The sequence below is a fragment of the Branchiostoma floridae genome, chromosome 18 (assembly GCF_000003815.2).
Source record: "Branchiostoma floridae strain S238N-H82 chromosome 18, Bfl_VNyyK, whole genome shotgun sequence".
Classification (NCBI taxonomy): domain Eukaryota; kingdom Metazoa; phylum Chordata; class Leptocardii; order Amphioxiformes; family Branchiostomatidae; genus Branchiostoma; species Branchiostoma floridae.
In genome coordinates, this window is record NC_049996.1 from 2335533 (window position 1) to 2360517 (window position 24985).

Sequence of the window (24985 nt, forward strand, 5' to 3'; positions counted from 1 at the left end):
GTGTGATGTATGATACTATAAAAACCTTTGGCATTATTACTGTGGGTGTAAACTATAAACAAACGGGATGCCTGTGTAGCAGCTGACTGATGATTATGACAATAAACACACACATGTAGAACAAATTATATGTCACAGATAGTATACCATATTTTTGGAAATTATTGATCAGATTGTTTGACCTTTAAAAGTGCAGACAGAATGGAGAATTGACTGCCACAGATCAAATCCCAACACATATACATGTACATGTAGCAATTTCTTTTCTTAAGTCTAAAGAGGGGCACAGCACCCCAATGCCCTAACCATATGCCCCCTTACCCAGGGGAGCAGATTAAAACATAAAATTCAGATTGACCAGGGATGCTACTGGGTCACATGTGGCTTAAATCGTCAATTGTGACCTGTCTGAAAATAATTTCTCCCTACAAGAAACCGTAAAACACTTAAAATTCTCAAAAACTCCACTCTTTGTCATCATACAGAATACTGCTTCTTGCCTCCATGCAAATCCATTCTCAAACTAGAGCTGCAAATTTTTTTGCAAAAATGCAGAATGTTTTCCCACTAGACTTGTGTCATGATGATGGTGATGTGTCAAGCTACTCGCATATAATACTATACCATTAGGTTTGCCCAAAGTACTGTTTGTGAGTGAAGACAGAATTGAGCTTATGATTCATGGGAGTACAGGCTGTATCTGAGTAGCCTGACATGATACGCAGCCCAAGTAGACAGCCCGGCCTTTTTCGTTAACCTTTTCTGCTAGGAGGAAGAAAAAGATGCACCAGCAAAAACAATGTTTTCTCCTTTGGGAAAACATAAGAAAAGAACCCTGTCTTGAGACTGAGGAAACTATTCATCATCTTCACAATGTCCCTTCCCTGTTAGAGTGTATCATAACTCATGTTTCTAAAGGTGTACAGAGGGCAGCATTGTCTTCCAGCTACAAGATCTACAGGTCGTGATTTATTTTCCATATGCAGTGTGTCTACCACAGGGATCAAGGTAGTCTTATTCAGTATGTCTGCACTGGTTAGGCATAGGACTGGAAGAGATGGGTGCTTATGTTCTTTTTGTGCACCAAAGAGTGAGCTGTGCACCATATTTTTAACTGTGGGTGCATGTAGGTATTTACGTTCCATATGTACGTACGATTGTACATGTAAAGGCACCAATAAATGTATTTTTGTGTTTATAATATACATGTACTTTTGACATCGTCTTTTTAGTGTTTAGGTGGCCATCATATTAGTTTTAGAAAAATATGAAGCCTTTATTGTATTACTTGCTCAAAATGATGAAGTTAGCCACAGAATTTATTATTCAAGCTATGAACAGAGACAGTAAGGATAATTTCTGTTAGATTTTGCTAATATATTACTTTTTCTTGTGTTGTGTACCCAGTTTCTGTCTATGCACCAACATGCATAGGTGAGGTTCCACAAAAGGCTCTCTCTGTGAGGTTACATGCAATAGTGCCCACACCTGAAGACCTGTACCTTACTGGTTAAACTGTACACATAGCCTGTCCTTGGTGCTGATTTCCTGGTGATTGTTTTTGGCAGCTTTTCATGGTGCTGATTGGAAAATACACACAATCTCAGGGGTTTTCTAGTCCATGATTCAAAGAATATATTATGTGAAAGGTGGATCAACCTATGGAAAGGTACCAAAAGTACATTTTCAGTGACATTTACTTCAATCTTGGTATAACTCTTTTAGGTGTGGTATAACCCCAATGGTGCTGTATAACACTGTATGTCTCATCTACCACTACTGTAAAAAAACAACTACTTGGTATGCATGTACAGTATGATCCTTTACAGTACCTCTCCTCCCTATAGCTAGCTCTACCCATAAAGAGCAAGGATAGATTAGCAGACAGCTACAAAAAAGCAGATGTCGACACACGTATGAAAAATGAGATATTTCAAAGTATAAACGTATGGGTCTTCCGTTTCATGTTCCTAGTCCAAACAGGCTAGGGTCAGACTTTGTGTCTCCTTACCATAACCATGGCAGAACATCGTTCATCATTTGACAGATAAGTACCTCCACTCAGTAGGCATTGCCTCTGAACTTCGCCACGCCTGACTGCCTTGTAATTATACGTAGAGACAAAAGCTACCGGAGACAGACTGGCAACCTATGAAACCGTCCAAAGTCATAAAATCTTAACGATCGTGACTTCACCATTCCTACTAATCCTTCCCAGTATCACCCATAACCTTGACTTGGAATGTCCATAAATTTGCCATGTTGGCACTTACGTTGTATTTTTAGCCGTATTGCCAGATGGTCTTTAAGCGTTAATGGTCAGAACTCGCTGAACCAATAGAGATTCATTGTTACAAGGAAGCAGTTTATTTTGTCCGTTTTCTATGAGATTATGGACTAGTTTGATAAAGGAAGTGATAAAGTTACAAGTGTCATTAAAGCTGCGTTAACTGAGCTACTCAGAAGTAGTAAAAAGTGAGATCTATAACTGCAAGATTGAAGGCCCCTTTTTCAGTATGTCAATAAATCCTATTAAGCATTTCATCTTAATTAAATCTAAAGAATTCTGCTAGAAATTGGATGTGCTGTCATGCCTAGAAGTCACAAAACCTAAATTTGGTCACAAAAGGTAGGATAGATGGTGCTCAGATGGTGCTATTCAGTTGTAAATAGTCTCTTTTGTTTTGCAAGCTAATATCATTCTATGAAGAAATAGCTGATGTTATGTTAATGACCATCTTGTTTAAAAGATGCTTACACAAAAGTGTCCCTTTAAAAGTTTGATAGTTTATTTCTAATGATTCAGTTTTTAATGCCGCCCTAGTGCTTAAGTGACAATAACCAGGAAGTAAATATACACTTATTATCCAAAGTCAGTATATTTGACCAGTGTTATGGAAATACAGTACTTTGGCAACAGCTGTGTGATAAAAGAAACTGTCTATAAGAATGGCATAATCATTTTTCCTTATAGGCTTATAGTTCATTGTTTGGCTTACTTAATATGAGAAATTCTTCTCTATAAAATAGGAACTGTAAAAGGTGTCATTTTGTCAGGAATAAAGTTTAATAAAAAAGACCAACATCCAAAGCTTGTAAATTGAACTTTTCTTTAATAAAACAGACTCTGTTTTTAATAGCAGGTTTGTATCATAGAATGATCATATTTTTCTTCAATAATCTAAAAAGAAACTCTATGATGAATAGCCCTTCATCATTTGATTCCACTGAATGACTGAGATTGTAACATTTCCTTTGAGTTGATAAACACATGTACATGTACCATGGGTGCACCGGCCCTGTGTTAATCTATATCTACAGCAACATTTGAACACAGCAATTGCTTTTACCGTCCCGATCAACTATACTGAATTACAGATAGCCTTAACTGCTTCCAAAGTGTTAAAAAGAGACTGCCACCATTCTCCTAAAGCCTTGACTATTGTCGAATGTTACGATCATCCCTAGAAGTGGAAATTGGAGAATGAGTAAGTTTTGCGAGTATGTGAGTGGACGCTTTACTAAGCACTTTGCCAATCTTCTCCAATCTTTTCTTACCGTGCTATCTTAAATTGATCTACACAGAGGTATACAGCGTACAAATGAACTGCAAGAACAGCAGTAAAAAGTGGTGAACAGAAGATGGCTTGTATAGTTTGATAGGTAGGAACTACCATAGGCCATTCCAGGGGATAGGAAAAGCAAGGAGCAAAGGCACCTCTGAACACTTGGGCAGAGGGACTTTTCTACAATGATATTGTGGTGTGACCTATAAAATTTGATAGATAACTCAATGAATTTCATAGAATGATAGATGAGGCCCAGGGAAAATGTTGTGTTTCCTGTTTCAGTCCTGAAAAAAGATATGTTTGTGTGTTTGAATTGTTTGCCTTTTTTTGTCAAAGACTTCTGCCAAAACTCATTTACAGTTAACAATATTTTATGATATATTTCTTCCTTATCATATCCTGAGTACCATCCTCCGTAGTGACCGCTGGCTCACTACTCAGGCTATCCTTATCATATAGGACAAGAAGGTTTTACTTGAAGTTGAATAGGAAGTAGGCTGAATAAAATTTTTTAACTAGAAACCACCCAATAAAAGGGCTAGGGTCAGCAGGTATTTTAGCATAGAAAACACAACATTTTTCTAAAGCCTTGTAAGCAATTTTTTAATGTTTGTGCATTTGTATTGTCTTTTCAGTCATACTTTTCTGAAGGGTAACACACAAATACAATCTAGGTCACAGTGATGTTACAGAGTGATCACTGTCTAGTGAAATGGGGGCTTAAGAACACACTGAGAGAGCATCAGACTGTGTCTTTATATGTGGCTCTAACCTGTCCAGTCTGGCATCTGATTTATTAAAGGTGTCCAGGGCATGACCAGTCTATGCTCTGCATCGTAAGTAACTTAGAGGACACGGAAGGTTTTAGGATTCTGAGCTTGAACTTTGCTGGCATTTATCAGTCGGGCAGGAGAGAGGTCATTGATTGTATTAACCTCTTAGCCGGGGTGTAAAAAGTGCTTTTTTGTACGTGGACATATTTTGTTACGAATGATTCATTGCTGTACATGTCGAGCCTCTCTCACTTGGACATCCTTTCTGAAAATAAGTCGTAACCTTTTCTAAGAAAGTTATGTTTTTGATAGTATTTTTATCTGAGTGTATATTATTAAATGAATATGTGGAGGAACAGCATATCTTTACAAGGCCTGGATGGATTTTATTGATATTTAATATGTGGGTTGGTCGAGATGATCCTTTGTGAAATGATTACATTTTGGACCCCCTAGTGGCTAGTTATTGCTGTGAAGCTGGAAGCAATGCCTCAGTCTGTAATTTTTATTGCTTATCCCTTTATACTTACTTGTATACCTTCAGTAAAGGTGGATGGCACTGATACATACTAATGCTTGATAAGATGTTTTATATCCTTAAAGACTGTTAAAAGTTTTCATCTCTGAAGTCGTAAAAACAAGTAATGGTACAAACTACTTTAGGGTCATTCAAGTTCTCCCTTACGTAACGATTCAAAGTACAAATCATCAGTGTAATGAAATATCGATTGTGTGCTAACTTTATCCCATATCTCAGCGGCCAATTTGTGTCAGCCTGTACACATACATTGTATAGGTTTCCCAATGCATACAACATAATTAGAGAACTGCCTTCTACTAGATGTTACGTAACTATTTAAAGTACAAATCATCAGTGTAATGAAATATTGATCATGTGCTAACTTTATTCCATATCTTACCGGCCAATTTGTGTCAGCCTGTACATGTGCTAGTACATTGTAGTCTTCCCAATGCATTCTCCAAGATTTGAGATCTACCTTCTACAAGATGTTACGTATACGTAACTATTCAAAGTACAAATCATCAGTGTAATGAAATATTGATTGTGTGCTAACTTTATCCCATATCTCACCGGCCAATTTGTGTCAACCTGTACACATACATTGTATACATTTGTAGGTTTCCCAATGCATACTCCAAGATTAGAGAACTGCCTTCTACAAGATGTTACGTAACTATTTAAATTCTAAAGTACAAATCATCAGTGAAATGAAGTATTGATTGTGTGCTAAATTTATCCCATATCTCACTGTCCAATTTGTGTCAGCCTGTACACGTACATTGTAGGCTTCCCAATGCATACAACATAATTAGAGAACTGCCTTCTACACGATGTTACGTAACCATTCAAAGTACAAATCATCAGTGTAATGAAATATCGATTGTGTGCTAAATTTATCCCATATCTCACTGGCCAATTTGTGTCAGCCTGTACACGTACATTGTAGGCTTCCCAACGCATACTCCACGATTAGAGAACTGCCTTTTACAAGATATTACGTAACTATTTAAAGTACAAATCATCAGTGTAATGAAATATCGATTGTGTGCTAAATTTATCCCATATCTCACTGTCCAATTTGTGTCTGCCTGTGCATGTACATTGTAGTCTTCCCAATGCATTCTCCAAGATTTGAGATCTACCTTCTACAAGATGGTAATCTTGAAAATAAAGCCCTTACACCTCCTCCCACTCTCTGACTTTTGTATTGACCTTAGAGGCTTTAGGAAAGCATTGCCAACCTTAAAAGTTTTAATAGGTGTTATCTTCAAGGCAAAAATCAATTGAAAGAACCTTCCACGCTGAACTGTAACTATCAGTGGTACAGAAGACAGCTTATTTTCTGTCTAGACGGCGTTTTCTTGTCCATTTATTTCCATTGGGTGACAGCTGAGGAAGGAAGATCGATGGGAGGGAGGATTATGGTTGCTTCTCGGAGAAGGGAAACGGATTAAGTTGTAAAGTAGACGAGCATCATCTCTTGTCATAACGTCTCTTTGATTCATTTTGAATTCTTATTGTGACACAACCTGCAACAAAAGTCTTTTGTGTATGACCATGGAAACTTTTTGTTTCAGTATAAACAGTTATGATTTTGATTGATGATATTTTGGAGAAGGGAAAAGGATTAAGTCGTAAAGTGGGCGAGCATCATCTCTTGTCATAACGTCTCTTTTGATTCATTTTGAATTCTTACTGTGACACAAACTGTAAAAAATTCTTTTGTGTAGGACCATATGGGAAGTTTTGGTAACTGTTAGAAACTTTTTTGCAGTATTCAATGTTATGATTTTGATTCGTGATATTTTGGAGAAGGGAAAAGGATTAAGTTGTAAAGTGGGCGAACATCATTTCTTGTATTAACGTCTCTTTTGATTCATTTTGAATTCTTATACCGAACACGAACTGTAAAAAAATTCTTTTGTGTATACTATGAACCTATGCAAACTTTTGGTAACTTTTACAAAACTTTTTGCTGCATTAACAGTTTACTTCAATTGGTTTTACATGATTTAATTGTCTGAAGCTTAGATGATCAGTTCACTGCTGTAGGCAGCAAGTGCAAGCAAGATATGGTCGCCCCATACAATGTATGTATCGCAAAATGGGATTCAAGTCTTCATGTTCTTGCAGTCTTGTTCATTCACTATCCATTGATCAAGGCATTAGGGAGCAATAATTTCTTTAGATTTAGTGTGTTCCGACATGTAAAAGATTATTTAAAAGCCTTTTTGCATATCCACTGCGTCTATGATACTGTATTGGAAGGCAAAGCCCATCCCTCTCTTTTACCTGTCTTTTACCTCTTGTATCCATTTTCATACCTGGAGTGAGGTAAGTTGTGTTTAGTGCCTTTTTCCATAGAAAAATGCTAGGAATAGAACCAGTATACTCTAACGTAGCCCCTCAGCCATTTGATGCCACCATCTTCGTGACTTTTGTATTTTCCACAGTTGCAACTGTAACCATTGATTGTCTAATTCTAGTTTTCTGTTCCATGCTTTTGTGGTTCAGATAGATTTGCCAGACCCATTGGGAAGGACAGTTCAAGGTCTCGAAATGGATTTGTCAATATTAATCTGTGGGAACTTACAGCAATTCAAAGGTGGCTGAATGGAGATATTGAGTTGTCCCTAGAGCTAGCCCTGTAAATGCAGCCAATGCATAAGAATCACTTAGACCAAAATAATAAAATACAACAAGACATGGTATGCAACAAAGCAACTTGAATTCAATTTATGATATCAAATTGAATAATATACGGCTAACTTACAGCAATTCAAAGGTGGTTGAATGAATATATTGAGTTGTCCCTATAGGTAGCCCAGTGTGAATGCAGCCAATGTAAAAAATCACTTAGTCCAAGACTTAGTGTATGATATACATTTGTATGACAAGAGATACAATGCAACAAAGCAACTAGAATTCAATCCATACTGTATGATATTGATTTGGATTCAATATACAGTATGCATTGAATTGTACTTGGTTTGTTGTCTCTTTTTACTTAGAACTTCTGTTTTCAAATTGTGACTAAGCAGCTTCTGTTTCTTCCATCAAGTAGATATGCCATATTCATTTCATTGCAACCTGAAAATTATCAACAATATAACAAGATTTACCTTCAGTTCAAATTTTTGATTTGACATAACCAGTGTTCTAAATCTTTTTTTGGGAAATGAATAAGAATAAGTTCAAGCAGTATTTCTCATGTCTTATTTCTCAAGAAAGAAACTTCATGAAGATTGAAAAGATAGCATGTACGGTATGTGCATGTTTGTAGGATAGTTGCGTATAATGTACTTGATTGTATATTCAGGTCATTGACTGAGTATTTCAACAGATGCCAAAAAAAGTCATAGCTTCCCCCTCCCATGCTTTACATTATTCTCTGGGCAGAATGTTCCATTATAGAAGTTAATGAGTTTGAATGACCTTATGAGGAAGAACTAATTACTTCATAATTGCATGGCCAAATGTCCTACGTGAAAAAGGTGGGGAATTTGGTCGGACTCATTTTCAATTTTTGATGACTATTGCACCATGTATGCCAGAGTTCTCTACCTCTTACAGATGGTCTCAAATTAAAGATATGACATTTCAAGGCTGAAGATATTGGGATTAAGAATTGCAATTGCGCATCTACTTTTTCTAACTGCGGATAATTCCTGTAGGGTTGCGTAGTGCTAGTCGTAACGATAGTAGTGTACAACGCAGGGCATTCCGCGCCGCCCGAAGTATGGCCCGACCGTGGCAAGGCACGCCTAAAGGTCGAAGGCCGCATGAGGATCAAGACCTATAGGGTAATACAAAATACCCCACGTTGTATTTCATTATATCTTGCCAACCAGAGGAAACTCAAATTTATCACAAAAAAAGCTAAAGACATGACAGTAATGCACATAATGTCAACAACTTTATTCGTCAATTCCAACAGAAGAACAAAAGTATGCCAGTTTGGTTCAAGAACAGTTGTTCGAATTTTCGACAGCGTTGCATGCAAGCGAGTTTCAATTGTTTGACTTTGAATCAAACTACCATGTATGGAGTCCTGGGCCGTACCATAAAGTTCAGACCGTGCAGTACACTGATAACAAACATAAACATCAGTGTATTTCAGCATAATTTTATTTCGGAAATTCAAGTTTTAGAAAAGATGTTAAAATACTCAGTTTTGTTGTAATTGACGTTTAGAATTTTATATTTAATCTCAGAAGAGAGGCAGTAAGCTATGCAATTACATTTTGCTTACATTCCAACATTTTTTTGTGCACCTAAAATGTTTTCTGTGCACCCAAATCTTTAGGTAAGTGCATCAAAATGATAAATTTTTAGCCCTGCATTTGAGAAAGTGAATTACAAGCCAGCCAAGTAAAGTTGCGTGACCCAAAGTCATTTGGGATGGAGAAAGGGTACAGTAGATAATGGAATTGTAGATGACAGTATCCATTCCTCCATCAGTGCCTGTGTATTATCACGGGAGAAATGCTGAATCTGTAGGGCTGTTCAATATGGGAGGTGGTAGATATGTCAGATATCAGGAGGGCTATGCGGATAGAATTCCCTCGCATCCTCTGGAATGAATTGTGAGTCAGGGACGTATACGTTCAAGAGGCAGACAGTGTCACATAATTTCAAGAAAGTATTCAAAATACGGAATTTCCAATCAACATTTCTCCACGATTTGACTACTTGTGCCAAGAGGCAGACACATCCACTCAAGAAAGTATTCAAAATACGGACATTTCCAATCAACTTTTCTCCACGATTTGACTTCTTGTGTCAAGAGGCAGACACATACTCTCAAGAAAGTATTCAAGATACGGACATTTCCAATCAACATTTCTCCACGATTTGACTTTCTGTGTCAAGAAGCAGATGCGATCTCTTAAGAAAGCTTAAGGAAAATCAATTCTAAAGTTCGAACTTTCTTCAACAGGAAACTGTCAGCTCCCACGTTCCAATTTTGAAAGATTGATAATCTTTTTTCCAGTACAAGTGTGTGCTTGAAGCATTCTGTATGGATGTTTCAAATTGACATTTCTTCCCAACTTGACTTTCTGATATGTCAGATATCAGGAGGGCGATGGGGATAGAATTCCCTCACTTCCTGTGGAATGAATTGTGAGTCGAGGACCTACACGTTGCATGAAGCATTTCGTATGGATGTTTCCAATGGACATTTCTCCTTGATTTGACTTTTCAGGTCAAGAAGCAGAGGCATCCTTAAGTAAAATCATGTCGATATCGATGACATCCAGGTAATATCAATTCTAAAGTTCACACTTACTTAAACAGGAAACTGTCCTCTGTTACTTTCCAATTTTGAAAGATTGATAATCTTTTTTCCAGTACAAGTGTGTGCTTGAAGCATTCTGTATGGATGTTTCAAATTGACATTTCTTCCCAACTTGACTTTCTGATATGTCAGATATCAGGAGGGCGATGGGGATAGAATTCCCTCACTTCCTGTGGAATGAATTGTGAGTCGAGGACCTACACGTTGCATGAAGCATTTCGTATGGATGTTTCCAATGGACATTTCTCCTTGATTTGACTTTTCAGGTCAAGAAGCAGAGGCATCCTTAAGTAAAATCATGTCGATATCGATGACATCCAGGTAATATCAATTCTAAAGTTCACACTTACTTAAACAGGAAACTGTCCTCTGTTACTTTCCAATTTTGAAAGATTGATAATCTTTTTTCCAGTACAACTGTGTGCTTGAAGCATTGCATTTGGATTTTTCCAATCAACATTTCTCTACAACTTGACTTTCTGTGTCAAGAAGCAGATGCGCCCTCTTAAGAAAGCTTAAAGAAAATTGATTTGAAAGTTTAAACTTTCTTTAACAGGAAACTGTCCTCTGTTACTTTTCAATTTTGAAAGATTGATCATTTTTTTCCAGTACAAGTGTGTGCTTGAAGCATTCCATATGGATGTTTCCAATTGAAATTTCTCCAAAATTTGAATTTCTGTGCAGGTGCACCCCCATAAGAAAGCTTAAGGAAAATCAATTTGAAAGTTCAAACTTTCTACAACAAGAAACTGTCCTGTCATTTTCTAAGTTTGAAAGATTGATAATTTTCATTCCAGTACAAGTGTGTGCTTGAAGCATTGAATATGGAAGTATCCAATCGACCTTACTTCACGACTTCACTTCCTGTGTCAGGACGCAGGTGCATCCTCTTAAGAAAGCTTTAGGAAATTCAACTTGAAAGTTCAAATTTTCTTAAATAGGAAATTTTTGAAAGATTGGTTATCTTTTTTCCTGTACACTTTTAACTTGAATAATTCTTTCCTTTCCATCTCCCTTTTTTCCTTAAAATGAAATAAGGCCTTGGAATGTTTCCAATTCACTTTACTCTATGACTGGAATTTCTATGTCAAATACATGTAGTAGATGCATCTAATTTAAGACTTCAAGGAAATACAAAATGTAGGTATTAAGTGCCTTTCATGAAGATACAATATTAGGGACTTCTAAAACAATTTAAATCCAGAACATTTAGATTCTAAGTCTACTCAATAACTCTCACGTGGTGCAATCTGCAGCGTGTTGGGCTCAGGCCCAAAAGGTCCTGAGTTCGAAACCTGCCGTGTCACCGATCTTGTGCCCTTGGGAAAGGCACTTGACACGACTTTCTTCACTTCACTCAAGTGAAAATGAGTACCATTCACCCAGACTCCAGAAAGAATAGTGACGTATCAGTGACTGTCAATAAAGGAGATCCTATTAATTAAAACCAAACCCTAAGTTAGTTTCCCACTCCTAGTAAAAACTTCTTCCAACTGAAAATGATTTATAGAAACTTAAGACTTTTTCCATTACACAGTTTCAAAGTTTTCATAGTCACAAATGACCTAATACATTATACTCAAGGACCATGGTAATCAAAGTGTAATAGACAGTTTTTAGTTCCTTCCTTTGAAGTCAGATAATGGAGCACAGGGGAGTAAGTCGTAATGAGTACTAATTTGGAACTTCTAAGGGCCCACTTTAGAAGTACAGGTTTCATTATCATGGGAACATTAGTCACTTGGAGTCTGCATAAAATTTTTTTGGATTGACCTACAGTAAACTCTCTTGTTATATAGTAGGTATAAAGGTACTAGGCTGTTTGAGTAGCATTATCTAATCCACTGGGTCTTGGACACAGTATAAGAAGGCAGAGCCCATCCCACTCCTTCCACCTCCATTTACTTCTCAAAACATGAGAAGTAAGATTGCGTGGCACAATTGGCAGCTGGCTGGCCTGAGGTCCAAGAGGTCACAGGTTCAAAACCTGCCGTGTCACCGATCTTGTGCCTTTGGAAAAGGCACCGTACATGACTTTCGTCACTTCAGTCAGGTGAAAATGAGTACCTAGCTTCTGCTAGGGACACCCCTCAGATAGGACGTTAAATGGAGGTCCCGTGTTTGGGGAGAGCCACACCCTACACACATCAAAGAACTGACCACATCTTTCAAAAAAGGGTATGGGCATTCCCCAGTGTGAGATGGTACAAATCCTTCCGTATGGAGTTGATGATTCACTAAAAAATCACCTGGATGGAAGCCTAGCGAAGCTTCGTCTCATATCAGCCTTACGGTGATTACATCATTCACCCAGACCCTAGGAAGAATAGTGATGTATCAGTCACTAAAATGGAGATCTGAATTGAACCAAACCAAACTGGTTTCTACACCAGGGTGAAGTGAGGAAAGCCATCCAGAAATGCTAGAAAAGGAACTTGTGTACTCTTGATCTCGAGTTCCCTAGCTTGAGCCACTCGGCCATTTGACATACTTTGACCACCTCTTTACTGCTTGAAGTTTTTATTAATAAAAGTACATAGTCATTTTTTGCCTTGCAATGATTCTATTCCATGTCAAAAGATTGATGTATTCTACTGTTCTACAGTTAGAAATGTATGCTGAAAGGCCCTACATCATGGAAAACCTGATTACAATTCTGGCCTTTTGCCCAGACATGACCCCTCTATCCTTCTACGAACCAACTGTCAGATATGTTCAGGACAGGTGCTATATCATTGTATACTTTCTTCTTTTAGTAGTAGTAGGTAATAATTCTTTACCTGTCTCAGGACCAAGGAGCAGTGAGTTTGAATCCCGACTGTGTACTCACCTGACAAGCACCTTTTTTTAGAATTGTCAGAATTTTGGTTTTGTTTCTGTTGGCACCTCAGACCTGTTTTTCTCATTAATTTCCTCTTCTTCAGCAGGCCCAAAGTACTGGAGAGATATGTTTGCCCATAAAGCCACGGTGCATTGTTCATTGTTTTCAAAACTCAGTTTAATATTAGTTGAAACTCCGTAAACACAGGAGAGACACACCCAGTAGAAGAGGGAATATCCCCTGTGTGTATCTTCCCTATTTTCCCAAGTCAGAGGGTTCCTAATGTTTGCTTTTTATATCCGAAATGTTTTTCTTATCACCAATTTGAGACTGTGATTCCTATGCGTTTCTGTTGTATTTCATGGTAATCAATCACTCTGAGAGAGGATACTGTATTTAACAGACAACAGGCTGGCAGGTTTTTGCATTTCTTGGGTGGAGTGTAGTTGGTCAAGGATATTAGCCATTGGGTTCTGCATGTGTATCCTTCAGTCATACATTGGAATCACAATAAAGAAATTCCTCCAGTACATGTATGTGTCTACTATATGACAGAGCTTTGCGAGGTTATACTATTTAAAAGAACTAGGGGAATTTCCCTTGTGCAATAGTAATGTAAATGCATTTAAGTTTGCGGGGATTTAATCTCACGGTAGCAGGAAAAAGGACTTTTCACGGTGGTTTTAAGTTTGCAGGAGCATCATGCACTGTAGTCTCTTAATGCCATGGAAAAATGTTCGGGGTGGTTTTAAGTTCGCGGTGAAGCGGCCACCGCGAAATCCGCGAACATTAAACCACCGCGAAAGTTTCTTCATTTACAGTAACTTGTAAATACTGTACATAATTATATAGCATCTAAATCTTCTCTGCCACAACCAGTTGAAGAGTAGGTCTTCAGTGAACTGAAACTGGTTTTAGATCACCTCCATTTTTCCCACCCCTGGAGCGTGTTGAAAGATGTTACATCTGGGAAGACCTGATTACAATTCTGGCCCTTTGCCCAGACACTGTCGGATGACCCCTCCATTCTTCTAAAAGAACCAACTGTCAGATGTGTTCAGGACAAGTGCTTTACATGCATCGTTGACAAGTCAGATAACCTTTGGAAACATGTAACTTACATCAGACCTCAGGATATTGAGTATCATTTTGGTAGTACATTCTCTGATTTAAGTCAAATATATCACAATAATTGACAAAGATTAGGCAACAAGCTTCTGCATCTTTGCAATGCTTTAGGATGCTACTTTTTCTGGAAGAGTTTGGCTTGATGTAAATGCTTACATGTTTTCATGCATTAATCATTGGGTATCAAGTGAAAGTTTCTTCCCGCGCCTGATGGTGCATAGGGCGGCGCCCATCTCCGTTTCAGTAGCCCTGGGCCACACAACTTTGTGCAATCACTACAGCTGGGGGCTAGTCCACTGGTAGTGGCGTGTGTTCAACTTCCATACTCTTTCCTGAATGCTGAGTGCTAAGCAGGGAAAGCAGCATGTACCATTTTTTGAACTTCTTTGGTATGACTCTGCCGGGGATCGAACTCACGACCTACCGAATGCAAGGCGAACACTCTACCCACTCGGCCATTGGTTATGGACAGTACATAACAATAACCAAGCCAGAAAACCCTATACAATGTACATATCTAGCTATTAAACTTTAAAGTAACGAAAGGTAAAATGTAGAGTACATTCAAACAGACCGCCTGGACATAACAGGGATTCAAAGTAGAATAGAAAAGAATCAATAATTATCCTACATGATAAGATCAATGCACGCTTATATTGAATTGAAAAAAATGGGAGTCAGAAGATTCCTAAGAGACACATGTAGGCTCTCTCAAATGTGCTTAGCTAGCTCAACAAGGAATATGAATATCAGAAGTAGTGGATTAGCAGTGCTATAGACCGTGGGCTCAGCATTATTGCTCAGGGAGGTGTTTTCCCACCACTGCTGTTCCCTGTGATTGATCCGAGCAGTAGAGGTGAAGGTCTGGTAGCTCTTTGACTGGACATATTGTAGAGGGTTACCAATGGAGTAGTTGTGGGCACCGGTAGCGTGTGTATAGTCCAGTGGTTTGCGGCCGTGCCTCTGGAACTAGAAGCTGACATGCATGCTACCAGAAAGGGTTATAGTCCTTAGGACAGGACATTAAGTTGTGGAACACTGTTCATTGTGCTTGTTGAAAAGAGCTAGGAGAGATTTTTCCGGTACAATTAACCTGTTAATACTCTACATTTCTTCGCCTTTCTTCTCTGTCACGACCAGTGGACTAGCTCTTCAGTGAGCTAAATTTGGATCAAGATCACTTTCCTTTCCAGTACAGAAAATTCAGGTACAAGTACGGTTCAGCTCTAGAGGATCAGGCCCCGGTCCAAACCTGAGCCTGGACTTAATTGTATGTGAGAACTTTAACCTTGTGAATGGGCGATACTCAAAGCAATGGTCCAATTTTCTATATAGTATAAGGAATCTATTGGTATTACTAGGTGGAGTATCCAACTCCCACTGGCATTTTGTCTTCAATACTGTCTTCATGTAAACTTGTAAGTTTAACTGTAGAAACTTAGTTGAAATGACAATAAACTCTGCACTACTTTAATCTTGTTTTTTCCTTGAACCGGTAAGCACCAAAACGTGTTGTTTGGTATAATCTTGTCATTTTCTACTTGGTCCAAAATCTGGTCTAATTTTTTCAGGTCCATATTTTTTAACCAACAAGTAAAAAATGGTATACTTGTACACAACCCTACAATTCACATTAATGTTCTGTGACAGTGCTGTCTTTTCATGATTGATTTGACTGGCAAAGGTGAAGGTCTGGTAGAGTTGGCACTTGGCAGTGGAAATGTGAGGGTGTTACCCACAAGGTCTAACCTAAAGCTTATAACTTTGACAGAATGAAGCATATAACTTAATATTACAAGATTGCAATCTCATACATATCAATTAATGAAATCTGGTCTGCAGATTCCAAATGCTGTGTTGGAAAAGATAGCATATGCAACAGACAGGTTCCGTCAAAGACGACAACTTCTGTAGATGTCTGATAACGTGCACCAGCCATACCAATCGACCAGAGTCCAGCGAATGCACGCTAACGGTCAGGGACAGTGTGACTATTCCTAATGATTGATTTGGCTACCAGAGGTGAAGGTCTGGTAGTGTTGACACTTGGCAGTGAAACTGTGATGGTGTTACCCACAAGGTCTAACCTTGCAACTTTGACAGAATGAAGCATCTAACTTTATATTACAAGATCACAATCACATATTAATAATGAAATCTTGTCTGCAGATTCCAAATGTTGTGTTTGAAAAGATAGCATATGTAACAGACAGGTTCCGGCCAACAATAAGACAAAAACTTCTGTAGATGTCTGATAACATGTGCACCACGCAGCCATACCGATCGACCAGAGTCCAGCCAATGCAGGGATAGTGCTCGTGTTCCTAATGATTGATTTGACAAGCAGAGGTGAAGGTCTGGCGGGGTTGCCATGTGGCGGTGGTATTGTAATGGTGTTGCCCACATGGTCTGACCTTAGACATTGATTCTCAGAGTAACCACAGGAAAATCTGCCAGCTCACACCCTGACAGCCTTATGTTGCCAACGGAATATATGTTATGTTGCAAACAGAATATATTTTACACTCACTCTGACAGCTTTATGGAGAGAAAGATCAAGACCTGTAAACTGTAGCAATATTCTTGCATTAAAAGATCTTAGTATGTCATGAATTGTCAGCATAATCATCAATAATGAAAAGGTACTTGTACAAATGTAGTTCTCTCACAATTTTTATAAATGATCTGTTTTCAGTAATGGAAATTTAAACATTCTTTCAAGCCAAGCATTTTTACCTTTGCCAAGAAGGATATTGTTTTTTAAATATAATGCTCTTTTTACCTCTTTCTTTTTTTTAGGCTACTTGTGTCAGTTTAGTAAAGATTCTTCAGCCTATATGTTGTATACTGTATGGTTTGATCCACTCACTGAGAAAGACCTTTTGATATAACTTTATGTATAAGTTTTGTGGGTTCTTTAACTTAACATGCTTGGGGTGTGGCTGTCCTCAAATACCATTTGGGAGATGATGCAGAATTGTTCAAATGTGTATTCATTTCTTAGAATGTATCATTGTATCTACTGTATGATTGCTTGATTTGTTCCAACCATGTTAAGCCAGTGCCAAGTGTAGGGGTTGACTCTATTGCCTTCAACCTTACCATATGAAGAGAGATCATGATTGGAGTCAGTTCATTATAAACCAGGCGCTATTCATAGCCACAGCTGATACATATTTATTGACAACACAGTGACAGGGTCTGTTGGAGATAATTTATTACGATCGATGGCAAAGCGTTATAACAGTACATGATTCAGCACCTTAGACAGTCCATATAGTTAAAAGATAAAGACTTGATTCCTATCAGTTTTAAGGGTTGAAAATGGATTTTTAATCTGAAGAAGAATTAATGAAGGAAGTTATGATCAGTATGTCGATGGCACAGTGGTTTGATACATGATTCAGCACCATGGAAAGTCCGTATAACAATAGTTTGAAAGATACAGACTTTTGATACTTATTGTTTTAAGGGTTGAAAAATGGATTTTTTCTTTGAAGAAGAATTAATGAAGAAGTTATGATCAGTATGTCGATTGCACAGTGGTTTGATACAGGATTCAGCACAATGGAAAGTCCATATAACCATAGTTCTAAAGATATAGACTTTTGATACTTATCGTTTTAAGGGTTGAAAATGGATTTTTCTTTGAAGAAGAATTAATGAAGGAATTTATGATCATTATGTTGATGGCACAGTTTTGTAATAACACACAATTCAGCACTACTGAAAGTCCGTATAACCATTATGATAGTTCTAAAGATACAAAATTTATGATTCTTCTTCTTCAAGGGTTGTAATAATGGAGTTTTAAGCTTGAAGAAGAAGTATTGAAAAAAAAATTAGACTCATTGTGTGATGACACAGTGGTGTAACTGCACATGATACAGAACTATGGAAGTCTGTATAACATTATTTCAAAGACCGACTTCATGATTGTTATCTCTGTTTCATTTGTAGTAATGAAGTTTCAAGAATAAGAAGATGAAATTGAATAATATTTTGGCATGGCTAGTTAGGAGCAATGACAAATGGTTGGAACCACATCACGCAAGGAACATCTGCCTTGGTTTGAGAGCACACAAGGGACGTATCCTCTGGACAGATTATAAGATATACTATTCATAACTGTGAGAAGCCTTCTAGTACTTTGGTTGCAGGCTGGCCATTCCTCTAGATGTACAGGTATATAGAAAAGGTCATAATTCCTTCTAGGAGTATTCAGTAAGCATCAGAAAGGCTAGCAAAATTTACATAAAAAGTCTATGTAGCAAATGGCCAAAATGCCTTCCATATACATTTACTTTCAACATCAGTGTGATAGAAGGCTTGAAAACTCTGTTGTTTATAGTGGTTCAGTGAGGGTCAGTATTATGACAGATATGCTGGCGCTCAAGTTCTGGGCATAAGCCTTCTCCAAATGACTAAAATACTTGATGTATAGCCACTGCTGTAGATATGGTCATGTTACCAGAGGGTCTTACAACTTGTGATTGATACTTTACTACACAGAAAAGAAGAAGCAGTTTTGATACAGTTCAATGGAGGAGTCCAGGAGAAAAGCTTAGTACATACATAGAAGCTGAAATGTCATGTAGGAATCTCTTGGGCAATCTATATCAGCCCTATCTGATCAACTAACTCTAATAGGCTTTTCAGACTTCCCAAACTAATTTGGCTTCAGAATAGCCATTGATCTTATGGTATTAAGTCGTAATTGCTAACGTTAAGTGGCTATCTGTGGTGTCCTAGAAAGTCAACGTAGGGAAACAGGGTAATTGTGTTGTCCTCAACTTTGGATGTATCAGTTTGTATAGACCTTGTTACCTGTACGGTTAGTGATGCTATAATTGCATTGTCCAGTGGACGTATGGATCAATACAGTAGTTGTTTAGCATTTTTAGTACCTTACTCGGTCAAAGGCTCAAACAAAGACTTATCATACAAATTGTAGTTAACAATGGAATGAAGACACTGTGGCATGATATGTGTGTATAGCATTGATGTAAAATACTCTAGTCTTACAAAGACTAAATGTTTTTGTGTGTGTGTGTGAAGAGTGAGTAGATGGTAGTGGAGACCCAAAAGTTAGGTTAGTACATTGTAAAGCCTGAGGACTTTCCATGGTGCTGAATTTTGAAATGTTGTGCCACTGTGCCATCGATCATAATAAAGGTGCAAAGAAAGGGATGACAGGCATTTGTCAAGATGCCTCCTTTCTCTTGGGCTAGCCATTATAGTATACATGTACATCTAAATCTTTGACCTTCAAACTTGAAAGCTCTTATTTACGGACCAAAAATAGCTTAGTACCATAAAGGCCAAAGTAAAGGGGGCAAGTATTTATCAAAATTCTTCCTTTTTCTCTTAGGCTGATTACATGGAGTACCCATCATATCATGAATCTAAAACACTGTGCCCCAAAACCTTTTTATGGGAATGATGGTGGATGGATGGAGGGATGTGGGGATGGTTGGACAGATAGAGAGATGGACAGAGAGATGGATGAATGGAAAAATGGATGGAGAGATGGATGGTTAGATGGAAAGATGGATAGATGGAGGGACGGATGGATGGATGGACAGATAGAGGGATAGATGGATGGATGGAGAATTGGATGGATGGATGGTTAGATAGATGGAGGAATGGATGGAGGGAAGGATGGATGGATAGATGAAGGAATGGATGGAGGGAAGGATGGATGGATAGATGAAGGAATGGATGGAGGGAAGGATGGATGGATAGATGAAGGAATGGATGGAGGGAAGGATGGATGGATAGATGAAGGAATGGATGGAGGGAAGGATGGATGGATAGATGAAGGAATGGATGGAGGGAAGGATGGATGGATAGATGAAGGAATGGATGGAGGGAAGGATGGATGGATAGATGAAGGAATGGATGGCTGGTTGGATATAGGGATGGATGGGTGGGTGTCAATTGATCAATCGATCAAGAGCAAAACTACGATGTAATATTAGCATGGTGAAGGTCATATGGAATGGGGGCAAGTATTCATCAAAAAGGCACCTTGTCTTCGTCCATATCAGCCATGGTCCTTAATTAGCATGTCGCTTGTGCGCGGCATGCTCTCCAAGCTCTTTCGAAGTAAACAGTCGGAAGTGAAAGGAGGCTCCTCCCACTTCCTGTGTTCCCGTGAGTGATGACGTCAGTTTTTGAAGTTTCGCTGTGGAAAGTGGTCACGCTCTCCGAGCTCTTGTGTTCCCAGTATATTTCTTCGTTTTCTAGCGCTATGAGTGATTCAAAAAAGGATAGTAGGAGACGTAAAGGGTCTCATGGTTCTCATAGTTCGTCCAGTAGGCATTCTTCTAGTGATAAACGCGCTCGCGAGGAGTTTTCACGTAGGAAATCGAGTTCTTCGTCACCACGTGGTATCGGGGACAAGCGCGAACTTGTCAGCGCCCCCCTCCCCCCCGGACACGAACGTGGAGACGGCGCGCTTGCGGACGGCCGTTCCACGGAGGACCCGGAGAGTAGCGGGCAAAAAGAGCTACTGCTAGAGGGGCAGAAGAGTCCTCGTCTTCCTCGGGAGCCGAACGGAGATAAGTCTCCTGTGCGTACGCCGGAATGGCCGGGAGATTTGGGCGAATTGAGAGACCTTCTCGGGGTCAACGTCATCCAGCAAGACCAAAACTCTCTTCGCGTAGCGTTTGGGTTAATGTCTGAAGAATTCAAAGGAGTTAAAGAGATCTTAGGGTCTATCGCCGCTTCAGTCGGCGCAAAGAGGCATTTAGGCGCTCCTTCTGAGCTTGAGTCCGAAGTTACACCCTCGAAGAGGTCGCGTTTTGACAGCGGCGATGAGTCAACATGTTCGGCGGCGAGCGATATGTCTTTTGTACCGTTCGACCGTGAGCCGGCCGCCCCGGAAAAAGTGTGGACTGCCCGGCAGTCCGTGGTGCGGTTTGCCGCAGATTATTTCGACTTAAAGAAAGAGCGCAAGACAGAGTCCTTGACGCACTGGCAAAACAAGTATTTGCTGCCCTCTAATGCTCCGAAAGAGCTATCGGTGCCTGAGTTAGATTCAGCCGCTAAAGAGATGATCAAGTCGATCGACTTTTACAAAGGTAAGTCGGCTCTTCAGGTCGATAGAAATCTAGCTTCGGTTCATACTAAGTTGTTGCATGTAGTGGCACCAGTTTTGAATCTTTGGCAGATGTTGAAAGAATGTAACGGCGAGATTTCTGAGCCTGATAGAGATATTATGCAGGACTGTGCAGCTACTGCTGTTTGGCTCTTAGGCTCAGCTCACTCGAAGATCGCTGACGTTCGTAGATCATCTCTAGCGGAAGTTTCCTATCAGTCTACGGCTAAGGATTTGTTTGGTTTGATTCCTGATGAACCTACTCAGTTATTGAGGAATGATTTGGGCTCTAAAGCTAGAGAATTGGCTTCAGGCAAGAAAGCCTTAGTTGATACTTTGAAACCAAAGCAGTCGTCCCAGCGGGGGCGAGGCGCTTCGAGCGCTTCTACCTCGAGGGGCAGGGGTGGCTTTCGCGGCAATCGGAAGTTCCGCCCTCCCCCCTCTCGCCAGTCAGGAGGAAACTCCAACTCTAAGTTCTACTGGGGTTCGCAGTATTCCCGCACCTCCAATCAGTCAGGAGACGGGAAGAAATCTAAGTAGTGTCTCCCAGTCTTGTTTACATCAGCTTTTACGCCGGCGATTGCCTGCACTTCAACCTGTACCCCATCCTTTGCCGAATCCCCTCCCTCATGGAGGGCGTTTAAAGTTTTTTTTGCCAGTTTGGCGCAAGCTAACTTCAGACCAAGTTATTCTGGATATAGTTAAGGGGTATAGGTTGCCGTTCAAACGATCGCCGCCAGTGCAAACTAGTATTCCTTGGACCCGTGCTATGACACGGGAGCAAGATTTGGCTATTGATTCTGAGATTGCTTCTATGTTGGATAAAGGGGCAATTCAAGAGGTTCCCTTCAGTTCTGATTTGTTTATTTCTAGACTGTTTACAGTGCCCAAGAAAACAGGCGGGCTTCGGCCAGTTATCAATCTTAGACCTCTTAATAGGTGTCTTTTTGTTCCAAAGTTCAAAATGGAAAGCCTGGGTATGGTCAGAGAGTTAGTTCGTCCAGGTGATTTTTTTTGCAAAATAGACCTCACTGATGCGTATTTTACAGTAGCCATCCACCCGAATCATCACCGTTTTCTTACGTTTGCGTGGAAGAACAAGTTTTTCTCGTTCGTTTGTTTACCGTTTGGCGTTTCGAGCGCCCCACTTGTGTTTACGAAGCTTCTTAAGGTGGTGGTTTCGCACCTAAGACGTAGAGGCATCAGGTTGATTATTTATTTAGATGATATGCTGATTTTTGCAGACAGTAGTGATCGATGTAGGCAAGATGCCATCACAGCGACAGACTTCATTGCCCATGTTGGGTTTGTCACAAATTTGGGTAAGTCTGTCCTGGAGCCAACTCAGTGTATTACCTTTCTTGGTTCAGGGTTAAACTCTTTGAGTATGTGTCTGTTTCTCCCTGGTGTCAAACTACAGGAGTTGAGCCAGTTAGCTGGCGAAGTACTAGAGAGAGAGTGCCTGTCAGCACGGCAGTTAGCAAGTGTCATCGGGAAGTTCCAAGCAGCCACAGTGTCCGTACTGCTCGGTCCTCTGCATCTTCGACATTTGCAACTTCTCCTCATCTCATGTCTACGACAATCCGGCGGTTTTTGGCAAACTCCCGTTCGACTAACCGAGTCAGCACGTCAGGACCTTATCTGGTGGAGGGACGAGCTACGCCTTCACAATTATCGTCCGATTCACTGTCCGGAAGAAAACGTAGTGATCGAAACCGACGCCTCTCTCGATGGCTGGGGAGCATTCGCAAATGGCGTGAGCACAGGCGGGCGTTGGTCGCGCGCAGAACGCGGACAGCACATAAATCAGTTGGAAATGCTGGCAGTCTTTCTGGCACTGAAGGCCTTTTGCAAGGACAGGGCGAACTGTACAGTACGAGTCAAATCGGACAACTCAACCGTAGTTTCGTACATCAACCGCCGAGGCGGCACAAGGTCGCCAGCCCTTTCAAATCTGGCTCTAAGCCTGTGGGATTACTGCGTGGAGAGAAGCATCCTGTTGTCAGCCGATCACGTGGCGGGTGTAACCAACGTAAGAGCGGACTTCAGGTCCAGACACTTCGCTCGCACAACAGAGTGGTCACTCTGCCCACAAGTGTTTCAGGCCATACAGAAGATGTGTCCCAGTCTGCGCAGAGCGGGAGCGGTAGATCTCTTCGCATCCCGACTCAACAGGAAACTACCCAAGTTTGTGTCTTGGGAGCCAGACCCAGAGAGTCTGGGGACGAATGCGTTCACGATGAACTGGAACCAGTGGGAAGCTCTGTATGCCTTTCCCCCATTCAAGATCATCGAGAGGGTCTTGAGGAAGGTCCGCCAGGACCAAGTAACAGTGCACTTTGTGGCACCGATTTGGGACACAGCGGCATGGTATCCACTGATACTAGAAATGTCCGTGAGAAAACCAGTACGGCTGCCTCGGTACCCGTCGCTTCTCACACAACCAGGAGACGGAAGTCTGCACCCGCTGAGCAGCACATTACGTATGGCCATGTGGACTGTCTCCGGCGTCAGTTCCGAGAGTTCGACATTTCGGAAGGAGTTACAGAGATCCTCCTCGCCTCCTGGCGTCCTAAGACCAGAGGACTCTATGCGTCAGCGTGGAGGAAATGGGCTCGCTGGAGCCGTTCTCGGGGTTTGGATCCCGTTTATGCACCTCTGAGTAAGGTACTGGATTTTCTTCATCATTTATTTTCTACGGGTTTCCAATATAGAACACTCAATGTTTATAGATCTGCAATATCTTCCACTCATGTCAATGTAGAGGGAAAACCAGTAGGAGCACACTCCCTTGTCTCCCGGTTTATGAAGGGAGTGTTTGAGCTTAGACCGCCCATGCCCAAGCATATTGCTATTTGGGATGTCTCTGTTGTTCTGAAGTTCCTCAGACAGTGGTCTCCTGCGAAGTGCCTGAGTTTGAAGCAGCTCACCTTCAAGGTTGCTATGCTAGTGGCGCTAGTGTCTGCTGGTCGGGAACAATCGCTAGCTCTGCTCAGTACAAGTCACATGTCTTCGTCTAAAGACGGGATTTTGTTTGTTATTGATAAGGTCACAAAAACGTCACGTCCAGACAAACCTTCACATTCTTTGTGGGTGGCGAAGTTTGACAACAAAGTGTTGTGTCCGGTCACTTATCTGCGGGCATACTTAGAGAGAACTGCTAGGTTTCGCTCCTCGTCTGACTCTCGGGTGTTTCGGGGGTTAGTCAAGCCTCATAAGGCGGTTGGATCTTCCACTATTGCCCGTTGGCTTAAGCAAATGTTGTCTGAAGCAGGTATCAAAGAGTACTCAGGCCATTCAGTCAGAAGCGCTTCAGCTTCAGCTGCCTTCAAGGCTGGCGTTTCTGTTAAGGATATTTTAAAGGCGGCAAATTGGGCCAATGCTACTACATTCGAGAGGTTCTATAATAAACCTTCTAACTCTTCTAGTTTCCACTTTGGTTGTTCAGTGCTGGCCTCGGCTTCAAAGTCATGCTAATTAAGGACCATGGCTGATATGGACGAAGACAAATACAAATTGGACAAACTTACGTGTCAGGACAATTGTAGTTGTCTGTCGTCCATTGAAGCCATGGTCCTTCCCGCCCTAGTATCTTGCTAGGGTTCGCTTTTAGTTTCCCACCCTAAGTTTTCGGCCAGCACTGTTGCTACTAAAAAACTGACGTCATCACTCACGGGAACACAGGAAGTGGGAGGAGCCTCCTTTCACTTCCGACTGTTTACTTCGAAAGAGCTTGGAGATCATGTCGCGCACGAGCTACATGCTAATTA

At 40.4% G+C, this 24985-nt stretch overlaps 1 protein-coding gene across 2 annotated transcripts in view; it reads left to right on the forward strand.

Moving 5' to 3' along the window:
- Positions 1 to 24985, forward strand: part of LOC118405379 (dnaJ homolog subfamily C member 10-like) — a 90921-nt gene that overhangs the window by 18621 nt on the left and 47315 nt on the right. The window lies entirely within an intron of this gene.